Consider the following 17,301-nt stretch of genomic DNA (forward strand, 5'->3'; position numbering starts at 1 on the left):
GGTCTTATTAAGTGATAATATAACTAAATTAATATTGGATGTAATATGATTTTCAAAGTAATTCTACAGGAGGAGGTCTGATTTAATTATGATCAATTAGAATTAAGTGATTTATGTTAAAAACTTACTGGGATGGAAGCGTTTTCACAATGCGTGCATGGTTGCTGCTCAAGTTGCGTTTGATCAATAGTAAGCAGTGTTGGGTAAATTACTCAAAAAAAGTTATCCACTACAGATTACTAATTGCTACATTAAAATTATAATCTTACATTACTGATTATGGCATGTAAAAAGTAATCAGATTACTAATTTCTTTACTTTCACGCTACTTTCAAAACCCTTTCAAACCTACAAAAATACACTACAAAGTGAAACTCATAGTTCTTTCGGTAATTTTAGTACGTGTCAATGATCAGAAAAAAGTTGGATTTATCATAAGGGCAGTGGTAGCTCAGCTCAGAAGGTCATGAGTTAAAATCCCACCAAGCTGCCACTGCTGGGCCCTTAACCCTCAACTACTCAGTTGTAAAAAAAATTTTTTAATAAAAATTAGATAAATGTAAGTCACTCTGGATAAGGGCATCTGCAAACTACCATAAATGTAAATGTCATAACACTTGCCTAGTGTGTGGTCACTGTTTGTAGAACTACCAGACCGATAAAATATAAACCTTTCCTGATGGCTGTGGCTCAGTTGGTAGAGCGGGTTAACCACTAACTGCAGGGTTGGCGGTTTGATTCCCGGCCCACATGACTCCTCATGCTGAAGTGTCCTTGGGCAAGACACTGAACCCCAAAGTTGCTCCCGATGGCAAGTTAGCACCTTGCATGGCAGCTCTGCTACCATTGGTGTGTGTGTGAATGGGTGAATGAGACATAGTGTAAAGCACTTTGGATAAAAGCGCTATATAAGTTTACCGTTTACCATTTAACTAGGCTAGTTCAGTGTCGCTAGCCAAGGGGAGGCACAACTAAGCTATCACTGTCTGGGTTTAGCTGCTACAGTGCCATACAAAGTACATTACCTTTCCTTATGCACTGCTCATATCATGTTCACATAAACTGAAACTCATGTAGACATTTACACACCTTGTTTTCCTGCTCAGTATGAGAGAATGTTACTGTTCCAGTTTCAACCCATTTACTGGTTTTTAAAAAAATCGGCGTATATACATTTTTCCTCACACTGACTGTGAGCTAGTGTTTGGCAGAAATGTCAGCCAATAAGACACAAGTGTTTCCATGTATTTTCCTGTAAACCCTGTCTGATTGGTCTCGCCTATGTTCGCTGAAGATATAAAATTACAGGCTGTCTTCTTTTACTCATGTTCAGTTACATAGTGACAAACCGCTCCAAGTGGAGAATTATTCAGGGCTAAAGAAAAAATCTTTCTGGCAAAACATGATTTATTTTAAAAATACATTTTACTTAATATTGGTTTCTTAACAATACATTTGTAATGCAAGTAGCATCGTTTTATTGACATCAGTAACTGTAATCAAATTACATAAATTTAAAATGTAATGTGTTACATTACTGCTTTATCAGAAAAAGTCATTAGATTACATTAACAAAGTAATGCATTATAGAGTAACCTATTACACCCAACTCTGATAGTAAGTCACATGACCATAACATGCAGTTTGTCTTTACCTGTGCTAAGAACACAATATTCAAGCTAAAACCTCCAGAAGCATCACTTCTCTGACACATCCACTTAAGCGTCATACATTTTCTATTGCTCTGCATTTTAAACTCAGCCACTTAATGGTCACATTTTAACAGCCTCTTGGCCACATTGAAGAAGAAAAAAACAAAACACATAATGGACTTCATATTGAAGAAAAGTGTTTACCGAAATCTTTACCAACGTCAAATCAGATAGGCTCTACTTTAGTATATTACCTGGAGATATTTCTACTACTCATTTCGTAGAAGGCAAAATATGTCACAATCTTTTCAGACATGTACACGTGCAGTACATAAAAAATGACACCATCGATTTGGATGGGAATCCCAGAAATAATTTGGTAACAACTATGTTATCGCATCTCTACATGCAAAACTAGTCCAATACAGGGTAGTCGAGATATCCAGGAAAACTCTCTCTTTGTGTTTACAAATGCTATGTCCTCCATGCTGAGAACTTAATGGAATCCTGCCATATGGCAATGATGTGGACTCAGATCCCACCGGAGTTCCAGGTGTGGACTGAGGCAGAATGAGCTAATGCGCTGCAGAGCACACTGTCTCGCTACGCTAACCTCAACAGCTGTGAGTCCTCCATGAGGACACGGCTGCAGGGGTACCAGTGTTTGATTAGGGAAACTCAGCACAGCCCACTTAACTACCACATATGGGGATGACTTGCATTTTAGTTTGGGAACAAGTCTAATTTCACATGTGAATAAATGAGTCTTGTTCAAATGACCTTCAGTGCTGCAGATGCCTACTGAGTAGTGAATTAAGTGGGGAACTGACTACAGGAATTTCAATGTATATGAACTAATAAGGACAATTGGGTGCGTGCCTAAAATCTTCAGGAAGTTCAGTCAGGTTGATCTACTAATATTAAACAGTTCAAATAACCCTGGATGAATAAAAAACCTTTTCATCATATAGTCACTAAGTGGAACTTATTGGAAATGCTGAACAGCATAGAACTTGAATTAATTTGAAGCTTCATTTGAAACTGAAATGTGCTACAGTGCATGTTCAATTAGTTATCAATATAGGTCATATATAGTTGTTTCTTTTTCTTCTTGCTTTCTTACTGCCATTTTCCTCAGGCTACAACAGTCTCAGAAATCCACTGAAGAGAAATCTTTATAAACTACTTTATCCTGGTCAGGGTACCAGTGGATCTGGGGACATTTCTGGAAAACTGGGCATGAGGTGAGGATATGCACAACAATCCACCCACCATGTTTTTGGGAGGTGGGAGGAAAACAGAGAAGCTTGAGGAATCCCACATGGTCACATGCAAAACATGTAAAATGCTACACATACAATAAACCTATATTTACAGTGCATCCGGAAAGTGTTCACAGCACTTCACTTTTTCCACATTTTGATATGTTACAGCCTTATTCCAAAATGGATTAAATTCATTATTTTCCTCAAAATTTTACAAACAATACCCCATAATGACACCATGAAAGAAGTTTGTTTGACATCTTTGCAAATTTATTAAAAATAAAAAACAAAAAAGCACATGTACATAAGTATTCACAGCCTTTGCTCAATACTTTGTTGAAGCACCTTTGGCACCAATTACAGCCTCAAGTCTTTTTGAGTATGATGCTACAAGCTTGGCACACCTATTTTTGGGCAGTTTCTCCCATTCTTCTTTGCAGGACCTCTCAAGCTCCATCAGGTTGGATGGGGAGCATCGGTGCACAGCCATTTTCAGATCTCTCAAGAGATGTTCAATCGGGTTCAAGTCTAGGCTCTGGTTGGGCCACTCAAGGACATTCACAGGGTTGTCCTGTAGCCACTCCTTTGTTATCTTGTCTGTGTGCTTAGGGTCGTTGTCCTGTTGGAAGATGAACCTTTGCCCCAGTCTGAGGTCCAGAGCGCTCTGGAGTAGGTTTTCATCAAGGATGTCTCTGTACATTGCTGCATTCATCTTTCCCTTGATACTGACTAGTCTCCCAGTTCCTGCCACTGAAAAACATCCCAACAGCATGATGCTGCCACTGCCATGCTTAACTGTAGGGATGATATTGGCCAGGTGAAGAGGGGTGCCTGGTTTCCTCCATACATGATGCTTGCCATTCAGGCCAAAGAGTTCAATCTTTGTTCAATCTTTGATCTGAGAGTCCTTCAGGGGCCTTTTGGCAAACTCCAGGCGGGCTGTCATGTGCCTTTTACTGAGCAGTGGCTTCCGTCTGGCCACTCTACCATACAGGCTTGATTGGTGGAGTGCTCAGGGATGGTTGTTCTTCTGGAAGGTTCTCCTCTCTCCACAGAGACATGCTGGAGCTCTGTCAGAGTGACCATCAAGTTTTTGGTCACCTCCCTGACTAAGGCCCTTCTTCCCTGATCACTCAGTTTGGCCATGCAGCCAGCTCTAGGAAGAGTCCTGCTGGTGCCAAACTTCTTCCATTTACGGATGATGGAGGCCACTGTGCTCACTGGGACCTTCATTGCTGCAGAAATGTTTCTGTACCCTTCCCCAGATCTGTGCCTCAATACAATCCTGTCTCGGAGGTCTACAGAGAATTCCTTGGACTTCATGGCTTGGTTTGTGCTCTGACATGCATTGTTAACTGTGGGACCTTATATAGACAGGTGTGTGCCTTTCCAAATCATGTCCAGTCAACTGAATTTACCACAGGTGGACTCAAATCAAGTTGTAGAAATGTCTCAAGGATGATCAGTGGAAACAGGATGTACCTGAGCTCAATTTTGAGTGTTATGGCAAAGGCTGTGAATACTTATGAACATGTGCTTTTTTTATTTTTATTTTTTATAAATTTGCAAAGATTTCAAACAAACTTCTTTCACATTGTCATTATGGGGTATTGTTTGTAGAATTTTGAGGAAAATAATGAATTTAATCCATTTTGGAATAAGGCTGTAACATAACAAAATGTGGAAAAAGTGAAGCGCTGTGAATAATTTCCAGATGCACTGTATAAGCTATAATAACAATAAAGAGAAAAACTGATCCCATACATAATTCTGTTATACAGTATGTGATGCCAGTAATTGGTAGTGTGCACAATGTTTTTTGGAATTAAAATGTAAAACTCACTTGAGTTTGATCCGTCAGCCAATAAACCATTAGCAGTACAGCATACATATTAATTCTAATACAAAAACAATTCTAAATGGCCAAAGTTTCATGGGCACCTGATCATCATACCCATATATGGGCCTTCCTTAAACTGTTGCAACAAAATTCTTTGAACTGAAAGGCCCAAACCTGCCATCAGTGCCTGACCTCATAATGTTCTTGTGGCTGAATGGCCAATCCCCACAAGCATTTTCCAAAATCTAGTGGAAACCTTCCCAGAAGATTGGGGATTATTATTACAGCAAAGGGATGGCTAAATCTGGAATGAATACATTTTTAAATAAATCTACGTATGTACCTTTAAAAAAATATATCATACATCTACTTACAGCTTTACAAATGTTTGCATTTGTTTTTGTTTTTCTTCATCAAGGTTGTGGTTTGAGTTTCCAAGTCTGACTAGAAAATGGCTCTTAGGGCCCAGGATGCAGCACAAATATGATCAAAGCCCTAAAAGTAATGAGTCACAGCATGGAAATCCCATCCTGCCTGCAGAGACCACAGTGTTGAACCAACTCCTTCCTTCACACATCTGGTGCAGTGCACTGAGGTAAAACCCTGCTTTCATAATTTCCCTGCAACTTAGAGAAGTGTGTTGCCATGTGGTGAACATCATTCTCCATTTCCTTATGGTGTCCTGTTCAGAATCAACACTTGAATTAGGACCAAGTCAGCTGTTGTATTCTACCATAAACTACAAAGAAGTCAACTATTACATTTCTGTATATGAAGAACAGTTTGTTGATGTATACATTTGGTTCATTGGTCTATATCAGTTTTACCAAGAACTGTTTTTACTTCATCATTTTTTCAAACAAGATTATTATTTAACAATTTTAGTCTAAACTTATTTACTGAAAGCAATGGCAACAGTGAGTAAAAAGAGATCATTTCTAATTGTCAATTTCAGGTGGTAATCATTAAGAGACAAAAATAAATGTTAGCATCCTTCTAACATGAATGTTATAGTAATTTAACAAAATGGCATGCAAACAGGATGGTTCAATACAATATGATTTCAAGTTATAATCCAACGATTCAATATTTTACTATACCACTGAATCTGCTACAATGTGATATAATTTAGTAGCCTCCAATGGATTTGTGACCAAGTTTACGAAAAATACATAAACAATACACTGTTTGAAATTGAAGGCAAATGCACTACAAGAATTTATTATGAACAGAGGAGAAAACAAAAGGCTATGTTAGCTAATTAAGGGGAAAACAATGAATAGGTACACACACTCAGAAAACAATGAACCAATCATAAGGACTGAAAGGGAAACCAAACCAAAATATAATGTTCCAAATTTGAGTATGACGGTTTTTTTTAAGGGCCCTCGAAATGATTGTTTTTGAAGGATATAACCAGGGGACTCCACTTGGTGAATAAAAATGGCTGTAGTAATGGACAGGTTTGAACATCTATCAAGTCCAATTAAGAAAAAAATATATTTAGTATTATGAAAATATACCTAAAATGCATAAAAACAGACAAATGCAAATAAGCATTGATGTAGGTTTCATTATTTTATTACCACCTCAGGCAACAGTTTATATCTCATACATCATTATTTGTTTGCCCCTGTAAATTTACATTAGACTAACTGAACAGCAGCTCTTAAGTGAAATTGGTGGGAGTGGGAGCAAGTTTTGTTGTTTACTCCATCTGTTAATTATTAAATTGTGATTCTGATTCATGTTTTCTTAATTTTACATAAGTTACACGTGATATTTTCTTTCATCACCCTACCAGGGGGGGTGTTCTTTGGAACTGGTTGCTCACTTTCTTTCCAAGTTCCAATAGCAAAGTCATCACCTTATGACTGTGACTCCATGTGGGTAGCTATAAAAGGTCCCTTCTACATCATCCAGATCCTCTTTCCTATTCCCATCTCATCTGAGGAGTTGAGGAAATGTATTCAAGATGCTAAGTATAGCGTTCTAATTCTTTGTTGCTTGCTAATTTGGTTATTGTTAAGTGTTCCCCAGCAAAGGATTGTGCGTTGACACACACCTCGAGTGACAGTAATTCTAGTGTCTGACTTATTACTATTCTCAGCACGGTTGACTGTGTCTTTAGAAGAGACACATGGCCTATTGTTTGTGTTGGCGTGTAGCAGTGTGGGCGCCCTGGCCCTAAATGAAATAAAGCCATAACTGCAGGCATAATGGGTAATGAAATCTTCATGGCTCCACTCCAAGCAATAGGAGATGCAGTAATGGAGTGCGGTAGATCACTGAGGTAAACGCAGATGAGAAGGCAAGTTGGCTGGCTCAAACTAGAGCATGGTAAAAACATGTGGTGCCAGCTGCTGTTAGTACCTGGACAGGTCTTTGGCACACAGACCTTTAACTAGATTGTTGCCTCCTTCTCTCTGAATCACAAGCTAGACATTTTGAGGCAAAAGCTGCCTTTTATGCTTGTCTGCAATTTCACAGTTGGAATCTTTGACTCTGTTCAGTGCCTCGAGTCAGTTGAGACTGTTCAGTGAAGCGATTTTTGTCCAAACGTGCAGTCAGATCAAGCCGCCCAAAACTACTATTACGCACATAATAACGCTTGAAAACCAGAAAAAGAATGTGCCAGAACATGACTCATTAAAGTTGGTGCATGGTAGTTTCCAATAATGATTCATTCACCTTAGTGACTCAGTAAAAAAAAATATTCCTAAACCGAATGTAGTATCTAGCCATGACATTATTTACAGATAAGAGGATGGATGAATGGATGGATGGATGGATGGAAGGCCATGTTATGTCACCTTTATGAATCTAGCACATTTAAATATCAATGTGCCAAACAAATTGCTGTTCAATAAAATTAGGTAAACCGGCAATGAAATGAAATACAAAGAAATTGAAAAAGGCATTAACAGACATAAGCAAAGATGATAACTCAGGACAAAACTGAAGGCTTGATGTTACATATCTTCAAATGACTGAAATGTCTGGGAGAATAAATGCACTCCGTGTGCTCTGTGGTGCGTTTATGTGATTCTCACCTTCAATAGAGAGCAATATCAGAACTTTGAGTGATTTTTATCCTCAGAGGTGATAAATACCAGAAATGTAAGCAATTATATCCTTAATAGAAGGATATTTACTTGTAAATATTGGTACTTTGAGTGATTGTCAATCTCATCAGAATATAGTATCACCACATCCTTAAAAGTATGATATCAGCAATATTTATGAGTGCTCTTATCTGGTGAGGTGCTCTATCAGGAAGAACTCTCAACTTAGATATATGTTTCGTAATATTTCTAGAATAAAAGGAATGTTATTTGTGTAACTATGGTTCTATCTTTGTCAGAAAAAGGAAGTAAAGGGGTTAGTGGACATTATTATGTCATCAAGAGCTATGATAATGTTCTGAATGCAGTATTATAAGGCTATACACCAAAACATTACCACTTCACTTACTGGTACAGTATGTTTTTTTTTTTTTTACATCTGGAGAAAACCGGGTGTAGGTTTTCTCCCACTGTCTAAGTACATACATGGCATGGAGCGGTGGTGTAGCTAGCTTCACGTCCTACAACATCAGAAGCAGTTTGATTGCATAGCTGGTGACTGTTGGCTAACTGTATGCTGTAATTTTACTACACCAGTAAAGTTTAAATAAATAAATAAAATGAAAATAATAAAACAAATATAAATAAATAAATAAATAAATACCTACATAACTGTCACAGTTTCCCCTTTAAGCAGCACACTGGAGAGCATGTGGGCGTGCGTGCACGAGTAAGGTGCGCGAGCACCTGCTTTTCGTATATTGACAATCGTGATATATATCCATCCATTTTTTATATACTGATTATCCTACAGGGTCACAGGGAACCTGGAGCTATCCCAGGGAGCATGGGGCATAAGGCAGGGTACGGGGTGCCAATCCATCACAGTGCACAATCACATACACATTCACACATCCATTCATACACTACAGACAATTTGGACATGCCAATCAGCTTGCCATGCATGTCTTTGGACTGGGGGAGGAAACCAGAGTACCCAGAGGGAACCCCTGCAGCATGGGGAGAACATGCAAACTCTGCACACACAGGGCCATGGAGGGAATCAAACCCCCAACCCTGGAGGTTAATGATTAATTAACTTAAAGTTTACTATTTTGGAGCAACAAATTTTGAACAAGTATATTTTAGTTGTAATTTAATTATATAAAAGCCCAATTTAAAGTTTATTTAGTGTACTTTTGTGTGCTAAAGTTGAACAACTTCAAGTATACTTAGTACACTTTAAGTACGTAAGTAGTCTGTGTAGGGACTACTTGCATGCTTGATGAGTAAAATTAATGTGTACCTTAATTGTGTTATAAGTACATTTATTTATTATGAGTGTCTTCCAAATATACCAGAAATATACGATGAATATTTTATTATTGCGATAATAGTATATGCCCTGTTATACTTTTGGCTTATTCCAAATACTAAAAAAATGTACACTTTTGAGTCAATAACAGTATACTTTATTATTAATTAGCTACTCTACTTTGTACAATATACTTTCAACATTACATACTCTTACACAATATGGTATTTTAAACCAGTATACTAAAGGCTGAATTAGGAAAAAGGGGACTTTTTCCTAATGCTGAATGCACTTGTTTTCAAGACTATTAAAATAAATAACCTGCATCAACATCACAAATGAAGACAGATATATGAAGACAATAACAAGTTCAATGGTTTTTATTTAAACTTCACATGGTTTCAGCATTATAAATCTGAACAAAATGAACTGACCATGTTTTTTATTAAAAGAAGACTGAAAGATTTAAAAAACAAAACAAAACATTGCACCGATGCCCATACCGGCGTACTGCCCATACCCTCTATACACAAACACAAACTATACATTATGTTCCTTTTTCTGGCTGAACTGCTCATTATTACACTTGCATCTGATGGCCATGAAGAACAGCATCTGTTAACAGAACAGACAGAGATAAGGTCAGATTACATGTTCATACATCTTTTTCTTCAGCTTCCACTACATTAGCCTGTCTAAATCTTGTATTGAACCTATTTTTGAACTGTAAATCAGGATTAGAAGTGAGGAATTGTATCAGTATGGCATATCAATCCAGTACAATACACTTCCAGTACATACTCAAACATATACAGTATGCAACAGAAGTGAGTACACCCCTGTGCAACATCACAATATAACTTAAAAATCAAATGATTCAAAACATCTGGATTACGCATGTAACCCTGTTCCCTGAGAAGGGAACAAACATTGCATGAACTTCATGCTGTGGGAAGCGCCTTCGCACATGACCAATATCCGAAGTCTGTTTGAAATCATGGCTATTTATAGGCCTGTTGTGACGTGACATTTCATGCTTTGCCTGATTATAAAACGGCACCTGTATACCAAGTCATTAGCCTCTATTATCTGAAGTGAAGATGTGATTCACAGGCATGTCCCAGTATGACAAAGCTATGCAACGTGTCGTTCCCTTCTCATGGAACAGGGTTACATGCGTAACCCAAACGTTCCCTTTCAAAGGGAACTCAATGCTGTGTGAGCTTCACTCTGTGGGAACGAGTATACTCACAACTGAAATATCAAACTGTAATATCAAACGAATGTGATCGGCGTACACCACCCCGCTACAGCACACACATCCTGTAAGGGTACCCCTTTGGATAAAGCCTTCAAGACCCCCCCCCCAGTGGAATGAGCCCTTATGCCCAGAGGCATAGCAAGGCCGCACACTTCATAGGCGATAGAGATTGTCTCCATTATCCAGTTGTAGATGCTCTGTTTTGACACAGCATCACCTGTACTGTTGCCGCCAAAGCAGACCAGCAACTGCTCCGATGAATGCCACTGGCCGGAGTGGTGGACATAAGTAGAGAGCCCTTACTGAACACAGTAGGTGCAATTTCTGCCCAGAAATCACTACCCAGAACTTATCCTGTAGCCCAAGAAGCCAACCATAACTGGATCGATATTATTCCAGAATCCCCAAAAGTGAGCCAGACAACAGCCTTTACAACTGCTATATAATATTTACATAATCTGAAATGTATAAAATTGAATAAAATAAAAAAAGGAAACTAAGCAGATGCAAATTCAAAAAAGCTTTCTTGATGTTGACAACAAGTAAAACAAACTGAATATCAGACAGAGAACTAAAATACTTGGAACGTAAACTAAAATGTAATCGTAAATTAAAAAGAATGTGAAAATATGTGCAAGATAAATAAGATACAGAAAGAAAATACAAACAAAAAGCAACAGACAGTTGTTACAAAATATATAAACAAGAACAAGCTAGAAAGACAATAGAAACCAAGTAATCAATTAAAACGTTTCAAACAATACATATTTTATTATTACATTTTTAAAGTTGTAGTGCATAAACAATTGAGTTGCAGAAATAACAGAAACCAATACTATATATATATAGATATATACATACACATACATATACACACACAGATGTGTAAGTATGCAATAAGTTGCAAAAAACAATATAGTTAAAATTAAGTTGTAAAATGTAAAAATTTTTAGTTTTGACATACTGAATGTGTGTGCATTAATAGCTTGTAAAGGTGTTATTTTCTTTCTGCCACATTGCTTAAGCCATCAGCTAGATTAACCCATCGTGTTATGACTTTTTCTACCTCCAATTCTGTTATTTGTGGACATGGTAGATTTCGTCTTACAGCCTCTAGAATAGGATCATACAGATACAGAGTTAAGAATAAAACTACATTGAGATCAAATGCATCATAATAGGGCCTTAAAGCACATAGTACAATAGACAGCACCACTCCAAGGACCAAGACTTTCAAAATTCAATTCATAACGTGAAAATACGTTGCTAGATTTAAAAATTACAGAAAGATTTACAACAGCTCTTACCAATCACAACTTTTTTAAGCTCCAAACTTTGGAACGATGTTTTCCTGTTTACACCTCTCTGGTTCACTGCTTTTGCAAAGTCACTGCCTGCTTCAATATTGTCCTTACAGGGTCCTTCACATCAACTCCACCCAACATTCCAAGTTCAAGTACCTAAATAAAAAAAAAGTTGTCAATATTAAGCAAAATTAAAAACACTACCAATATTATGCAAATGACACTACATATAAGAGTGAACCTCCCCAATTCAAATACAATTTTAATTCTACTCAGATACAGACTTTTAAGTGATAACAGCAGTCAAATATGCATAACTGACAGTGTTACCTACCACAATTCTTCTTGTTTCCAGAGAGGATTGGAGATCGTTTTCAAGGACAGTTAACAAAGCTAAGTCATTACAAACAAAGAAATCCTACATCTTATGAATGGATTGCAGTGTGGTAGCCTTTTACCCTGGAGTCTGGGTGCTTCCTGATGCCACACTGAATGTGCTGCTTGCTCAGGAGACTGTAAAGTTGATTCCTGTCACAATGATAGTTCAGGTGTGTGATTCAGTGATGTTCTTGCAGAACTTCAAACAGGTTCAAACAGCTTGTTGGCTTTTCCGCATGTTGATTTGCTCACTGTAGGCCCACTTGTTTTCCAATGTGCACTGTAAAAGAAATAAAAAAATATATACAGTATCCCACAAAAGTGAGTACACCCCTCACATTTTTGTAAATATTTGATTATATCTAAGTAAAAAATGTCCAATTTGGGCCCAAAGTGTCAATACTTTGTATGACCACCATTATTTTCCAGCACTGCCTTAACCCTCTTGGGCATGGAGTTCACCAGAGCTTCACAGGTTGCCAGTGGAGTCCTCTTCCACTTCTCCATGACGACATCACGGAGCTGGTGGATGTTAGAGACCTTGTGCTCCTCCACCTTCCATTTGAGGATGCCCCACAGATGCTCAACAGGGTTTAGGTCTGGAGACATGCTTGGCCAGTCCATCACCTTCACCCTGAGCTTCTTTAGCAAGGCAGTGGTTGTCTTGGAGGTGTGTTTGGGGTTGTTATCATGCTGGAATACTACCCTGCGGCCATGCTCTGCTTCAGTATGTCACAGTACATGTTGGCATTCATGATTCCCTCAATGAACTGTAGCTACCCAGTGCTGGCAGCACTCATGCAGCCCCAGACCATAACACTCCCACCATCATGCTTGACTGTAGGCAAGACTCACTTGTCTTTGTACTCCTCACCTGGTTGCCGCCACACATGCTTGACACCATCTGAGCCAAATAAGTTTATCTTGGTCTCGTCAGACCACAGGACATGGTTCCAGTAATCCATGTCCTTAGTCTGCCTGTCTTCAGCAAACTGTTTGCGGGCTTTCTTATGCATCATCTTTAGAAGAGGCTTCCTTCTGGGACGACACGCATGCAGACCAATTTGATGCAGTGTGCGGCATATTGTCTGAGCACTGACAGGCTGACCCCCCACCCCTTCAACCTCTGCAGCAATGCTGGCAGCACTCATGTGTTTATTTTCCAAAGACAACCTCTGGATATGGTGCTGAGCATGTGCACCCAACATCTTTGGTCGACCATGGCGAGGCCTGTTCTGAGTGGAACCTGTCCTGTTAAACTGCTGTATGGTTTTGGTCACTGCGCTGCAGCTCAGTGTTGGGGTCTTGGCAATGTTCTCATAGCCTAGGCCATCTTTATGTAGAGCAACAATTCTTTTTTTTTCAGATCCTCAGAGAGTTCATTGCCATGAGGTGCCATGTTGAACTTCCAGTGACCAGTATGAGGGAGTGTGAGAGCGATGACAACAAATTTAACACACCTCCCCATTCACACCTGAGACCTTGTAACAGTAACAAGTCACATGACACCGGGGAGGGAAATGACTAATTGGGCCCAATTTTGACATTTTCAATTAGGGGTGTACTCACTTTTGTTGCCAGCAGTTTAGACATTAATGGCTGTGTGTTCAGTTATTTTGAGGGGACAGCAAATTTACACTGTCATACAAGCTGTACACTCACTACTTTACATTGTAGCAAAGTGTCATTTCTTCAGTGTTGTCACATTAAAATATATAATCAAATATTTGTGAGATACTGTATATATATATATATATATATATATATATATATATATATATATATATATATATATATATATATGTGTATATATATATATATATATATATATGTGTATATATATATATATATATATATATATATATATATATATATATATATATATATATTCAAAAATACAGGCTCCAAGAGTAGAAACTCGATGTAACAAAATACACCTGTGTTCACTGAAACTAAATTGAGTACACATGTGATTTCCAGCTAGCCTAATTACATGAATATGGTTATAAAATGACCAGTGAACACCAGACCTTTCTCAGTTTTGGGTCTATTGGCTGTGTCTATCTGTACGTCTGCATCATGACTCCAAATGGAAAAGAATTGCCAGACGAACTGAAAAATCTGATTGTGAGACTTCAAAAAGATGGAAATCTGAATGGTAACCAACTAAAATCAGTTGAAACACAGTTGCAGCAGTAATCAGGAGGTATAGAACAAGCCATAGTACCACTAATCAGAGCTGCAGTAGCCATCCTCCTAAAATGACGCCACAGACAGCGAGGCTTGAGTCTGTCATTAAAAATAAGTGTGGGTGTACAAAGTATTTAAAAAATACAAAATTTGAATCTCAGTACAACTTTCTGAAACTTAATAAAACAGCTTGTAAACAATGTCATATAACCCTACATTTACCTTAGGAAAGTCATTAAATGTCCATAACTTGATAGTTAACTAGAAAAAATATAACTCTATTATTAGTATTTTGGTAATATGCACTATATTACATATTCATTATATTCATACTTAACCTGTTAGTGATGTCTCATTTACTGTATGTTTGAATAAATCTGTCATGAAAACAAGTTATGACAGCCACCATATAAATGTTTATATTTCAATAACGAATTGGTGTAGAAACATAATTATATCATTAAAAAGTTGATATAAAAACTGCCTTATTTAAATGCGAAATGTTTGGTTACATGTTTTTATTTGAGTGTTGATTATTATATATAAAAAAATTTAAACTGAATTTGGACTCTGTTGTTAATTTTAACTTTTACTATTATAGTATATATGTACCAACTGACAGGGATCCCTGTATAGTTTACAGCATTAGTTGAGATATTGTTTTCTTTAAGAAAAATTGGATTTTACTGTACCTGATATATATCCAAATGAATCAACATTGAATAGAATCGAAATAATAAAAAAAATTAATTTGTAATTGTACTAGAGACAACATAATTTAATAAAAAACAGTTAAATAAGACACCGGTTGATGTTTGCATTAATGATTATAAGAGAAAGGAAAGTCTTTAGGATTTGTACATCTGGTCCCTGGCTGACTGTTTGATCTTGGTTTGCTTTGCCTGAAAAAAATGTAAAGTAAAAAAAAATCTGAAAAATTAATAACATCCTCATAATGTCACATTCACGTTGTCCACAGACAAATAATGTTAAGTCCTCTGCCAAAGCCTACAAGAAAGTAGCTGGATGTTTAGCTCGATTCATCACTTTTTGAGCTAGCATATAAAGAAGTAGGCTACACATTTAAACTTAAAACCGGTTAAAGCACACATTAGAATTTGACTGCCATGTCGAAACATGACTTTTTCAAAACATCTATGTCCACTTAAGAGCCTGGCTTTTTTAGCCTCCGCCACATTGGTTGCCATCGATGCCTTTGGATATACTAAAATACTGGCTGACAAGATAACTACCAGGCTCCAGAAACTTGGCAGATGAGGAATATTACAGCATGATAATGATCCAAAGGCAAAATTGGATTGTTCTGTACCTGATATATATCCAAATGAATCGATATTGAATCATAAAATTCGAAATAATAAAAATTTTAATTTGTAATTGTACTACAGACAACACAATTAAAAAAAAACAACAGGTAAATATGACACCAGGTGATGTTTGCATATAAGCAAGACTTTTTCAAAACTTATCTATATCCACTCACTAGCCTGGCTGTTGTAGCCTCCACCACATTGGTCTCCATCATTTTCTTTTTCATGTGCACACCCATGCTTTCTTCCTTGGCTATCATTACCTAAAATTAATAAATTCTTCTGTGTGACGAGTTTTTGAATGATTCTTATATTACAAGAAGGGTAAAGAAATTTAGTCTATACCTGCTACCAATAACATTACACAGTTAAGCAATGAAGTAGCTGAAAGGGTATATGGGTAATAACTGGTACAATCCAAACTTGCCTCCAAATAGCAGGACTTTAGCAGGCACTTCTTCTCAGGTTCTTTTCGCATGGGCCATTTTTTTTCGAGTCAGTTATTGTCACCATCATGGTCAGGGCGTGATTTCACTTGATTGCACTGGTCCAAATTCCGAAGAATGAGCAATGTACTTTCCACTTTTAATGTTTTATTAAATAGGTCATATATAGTGAATTGGAATGGCATTGTGACCTCCTGCAGACCTCATGTGAGTGAGCGAGGGAGCGTCAAACGATAACCATCAGCAGCCCTCATTTGCTGCAGAGAGCAACAAAACTATGACACTTGATTGGTCACAGACCTTGGCGCCAAGCTTCTCAAATTCAGAGCCATCAAATAGACTACTCTGAAATCATCATGGCATCAAAGAAAAGAAGAGCACCGTTTACTTGTCTGTTGTACTGTGGTTGAACTGCCACTTGTGAAATCACAGTCTAGTAGCTGCCACTTTCTGTTTAGTAGAACACTCACATTTTCTTGCTTGTATAGTTATTTAAGTGTGCTGTTGATGTATTGTTTACCATGGATTTGCGTGTACGATTGTAACATGATACTATATACTCTGCCTGTATAAACTTATTAAAAATACTTACACTTAAATCACAATTACAAGAGTAGCCTGTCCAGTGCATACAGTATACTTTATTTAAAAATATGTTAAAAAATGGGATTTCAACTCATTAGTCAAACAACATGCTGTAGCTTCAAACTGCCCAGATTTTGTGAGCTTGTGCCAACTGTAGCATCACATTCCTGTTTTGGCTGACAGGTGTGGAAGGTGATGTGGTCTTCTGCTGTTGTAGTCTCAAAGTTCGACGTCTTGTGAATCCTGAGATGCTCACCATAGTTGGAAAGTGTGTTTATGTTGACTTACCACACACTTCCAAACCAGTCTGGCCATTCTCCTCTGATGTTTCATCCACAACGCATTTTCAACCTCAGTGGATGTTTTTGTTGTTGTTTGGATTTTGCACAGCATTCTGTGTTAGCAGTTCTGAAATATATGTTGTTGCTACTACATAATCACTGTAAAAGGTAAGCATGCAGGTTTACAACAGCTCTATCAATAGCTAATTTTTAAAAACCGTTTTGTCGGTGTTTAAAAAAAAAACAAAAAAAAAACACCTTGACAAACATAATTAAATTGGGTCCTAAAACTGCAGAAACATTTTATGTGGTCAGGCAGGACAATGAAATTTTAAAAAGCATCTCTGACTGGACAAATGACCTGAATGACTCCCCCCTCCAGGGAAAA

At 37.5% G+C, this 17,301-nt stretch overlaps 1 long non-coding RNA gene across 1 annotated transcript; it reads right to left on the reverse strand.

The window, feature by feature from the left end:
* Nucleotides 1-9,433: 9,433 nt before the first annotated feature.
* Nucleotides 9,434-12,138, reverse strand: LOC108268393 (uncharacterized). The gene is made up of 3 exons (XR_008396864.1): nt 12,037-12,138; nt 11,706-11,858; nt 9,434-11,511 (listed from the first exon to the last, which is right to left on the reverse strand). It is a non-coding gene; the product is annotated as an uncharacterized LOC108268393 (long non-coding RNA).
* Between the last annotated feature and the right edge of the window lie 5,163 nt (nt 12,139-17,301).

Source organism: Ictalurus punctatus, chromosome 8 (genome assembly GCF_001660625.3).
Source record: "Ictalurus punctatus breed USDA103 chromosome 8, Coco_2.0, whole genome shotgun sequence".
Taxonomy (NCBI): domain Eukaryota; kingdom Metazoa; phylum Chordata; class Actinopteri; order Siluriformes; family Ictaluridae; genus Ictalurus; species Ictalurus punctatus.